Below are 3,399 nucleotides of genomic sequence, written 5' to 3' on the forward strand. Positions count from 1 at the left end.
TAGAGTGGTGGATCAGTGGAATAGGTTAGGTACTCAAGATACAGTAGTCAATGAGTATAGTATTCTACTGTTTGACAAACCCAAAGACTTTTGGGACGATAACTCAAACTTATGACAACTTATGACAAATAACGTTGACAAAAACTGCTAGGAAAACTGGAAAAATAGTATGGCAGAAACTAGGCATTTATACCATATACCAAGATGAGGTCAAAATAGGTTTACCCATAAAGGGTGATACCATAAGCAAATTAGGAGAGCAAGGAATAGTTCATCTGTCAGATCCATGGAGGAGGGAAGAATTTAGGACCAAGGAAGGGACAGAGAACATTATGAAATGCAAAATGGATAATTTTTATTTCATTAAATTAAAAAGGTTTTGCACAAACAAAACCAAGGCACCAAGATTAGAAGGAAAGTGGAAACCTGGGAAAAATTATTACTGCCAGTGTTTCTGAAAAAGGGCTCATTTTTCAAAGATATAGAGAACCAAGTCAAATTTGTAAAAATATAAGTCATTCCCCAATTGATAGATTGTCAAAGGATATGAACAGGCAGTTTTCAGACAAAGAAATCAAAGCTATCTATACTCATATAAAAAATTCTCTAAATCACTATTGATTAGAGAAATGCAAATTAAAGCAACTCTGAGGTATTACCTCACACCTATCAGACTGGCTAATATGACAAAATAAAGGAAATTATAAATGTTGGAGAAGATGTAGGGAAATTGGAACACTAATGCATTGTTGGTGGAGTTGTGAACTGATCCAACCATTCTGGAGAGTAATTTGGAACTATGCACAAAGGGCTATAAAACTATGCATACCCTTTGATCCAGCAATACTGCTTCTAGATCTGTACCCCAAAGAGATCATACAAATGGGAAAAGGACCCACATGTACAAAAATATCTATAGCAGCTATTTTGTGGTGGCAAAGAATTGGAAATTGAGGGGGTGCCCATCAATTGGAGAATGGCTGAACAAGCTGTGTTATATTAATGTAGTGGAATACTATTGTGCTATAAGAAATGATGAGCAGGCAGCTTTCAGAAAAACCTGAAAAGACTTACATAAACTGATGCTGAGTGACATGAGCAGAATGAGGAGAACATTGTACACAGTAACAGCAACATTGTAATGGGATCAACTTTGATAGACTTAACTCTTCTCAGCAATATGATGATCTAAAACAATTCCAAAAGACTCATGATGAAAAATGTCATCCACATCCAGAGAAAGAACTATAGAGTCTGAATGTAGATCAAAGCATACATTTTTCTCTCGTTTTTTTCTTTCTTTTGGTTTTTCCCTTTTGTTCTGATTCTTCTTTCACAAGATGAATGCTGTAAACATCAATGTGCAAATATGTTTAACACGATTGTACATGCATGGCCTATATCAGATTGCTTGCCATCTTGGAGAGGGGAAAGGCGAGGAAGGGAGAGAGAAAAAAGTTTGGAACTCAAAATCTTGTAAAAGTGAATGTTGAAAGCTATCTTTACATGTATTTGGAAAAAATAAAATATTATTAAGGGGGAGTAAAGAAAAAAGAAAAAAATGTCCTAATTAAGTGGACATTGAGAGTGAATCACTAGGATTCAAGGAGATTTGATTTCATTAATATTGATGATAATTAGTGTTTTGCTTTTGTCTTTTGTTTCAAGATGTTCATGTTTAAGTTTTCTTGATTACCTTGGTGACATGTAAATCTTCCTTCTCAAAACTAGTCCATTGTGAGAGCTCCATGTAGTTTGATATAAAAACCTTACAGATTTGGCTTATAGATAAATGATCCACAGAGAGAGCAAATTGCCCATTACTCCGTAGAGGAAAAAAAAAAGGAGGGGGAGAATTGAGTGAATTGAAGGGATTAGAACAGTAAGTGGTTAACAGTGGGAACTGAGTAAATCACACTGATTCCATCTTGTGACTCAATCTTGGAACTAGCTTGGTATCTATTTAATTAGGGGTTTAGTCCAACTTTGGTCTTGTGAGAAAACTTTATTCAATTGTGCGAATTGAGAAAAAACCTTATTGCATGATTTGAATGTAGCTCTGTGTGGCTGGGAAACTGAACAGTCTCTACATACTATTTAGAGCCCCTTAACCAAGGACCTAGCTTGTGCTGACCAGAAACTCAGGCCCAAAGATTGATGGGAGGCATTTTCTCACAACTGTCCATCTCAAGTAATCCCTTTGTCTTTTCTGCAACCTGGACCTGTACTGATCAATCAGTCATTGTTTCCATATTACAGATATTTGGGGTGTGGGATATCTCCTTTTCTGAATTCTGGAAATTGCATCTGTTCATTCCCTCCCTCAATCTAAGGGCCCCTACCAGGTCCTTCTGACTACTCCCACAGCTGTCAAATTTGTGGATATGAGCTCCTGGATGATCTGAAGAAAGCCATGCTCCTGAGTGGGCTGCATAATCATCCTGGGACCTCAATTTTTGTCTAGTATGGACCCAAAAGCAGCTGACATCTAGAGACAGTTGTTCCAGGACTATGAAGAAGGGCTGAGTATACTGTCCTAGGTTTTTTTTCTCATTATTTTGTTATGTGTCCAACCACCAAGGCCTTGATTAAGTGCGTTTTGGCATTTTCTTTCTCTACATTCTTAGCTTCCCCCTCCTTTTGTCTGCTTGTAACAGACAATGATAGATAACACCTATTGCTCTATCTGTTTATGCTCTTGGCCGTATTGGTAATTTCACAATGATACCTACTATGCATGTCCCTGATAGGTCCCCTCAAGGAATTAGCCTCCTAGGGTAAAAATGCCATTCTTCATCTATCCTCCATTATTTCTCAGGGAGAAGGGCTAAATTGTTGGATTTGCTACCTTAACCCTAAAGTTTACCAACCTAAGCAACATCTCATCCTGGCCCAACTGGCCTCTTGTGGCATCTTGGCTTACACCTGATACTATTTTTTTTTTGGCCAGAATGGGTGGGGTTTTCTTAGACCCCTTCCCTTTGGCCAAAAGGGGGAAATGTCAGGATCTCTATACCAAGAGACTACCCTTCTCTTTTCAGTCCTCTTACTACTATTAGGAAACACCTTGTTTTCCAGAGCTACTGCCCAGCAAACAAGCTGCGCCCTGAACTTAGCATAACAACAATCCTTTGTGCTCACCCTTTGGATGAACTCTGCTGAAGCAAAATCATAGGATTGTTTCACACTACTCCCAGGTGTTCCCTGAGCTCAGACAAGCACCTGCAGGAACCATGTTCTAGTTATGAAGCCCTGCTTTGAACCAAATTTGCCTCATTGTTGCTGTTACCCCCTCATGACCATGGCCACAACTCACTGCATGTTTCTTTGTCTAGCCACTACTAGATATATCAAGGCTTAGCCTCATTGCCTTGGGTCTCTTTGGTTCTAGAGGAGACC

Source organism: Vombatus ursinus, unplaced genomic scaffold, assembly GCF_900497805.2.
Source record: "Vombatus ursinus unplaced genomic scaffold, bare-nosed wombat genome assembly UNPS02012156.1, whole genome shotgun sequence".
Classification (NCBI taxonomy): Eukaryota; Metazoa; Chordata; class Mammalia; order Diprotodontia; family Vombatidae; genus Vombatus; species Vombatus ursinus.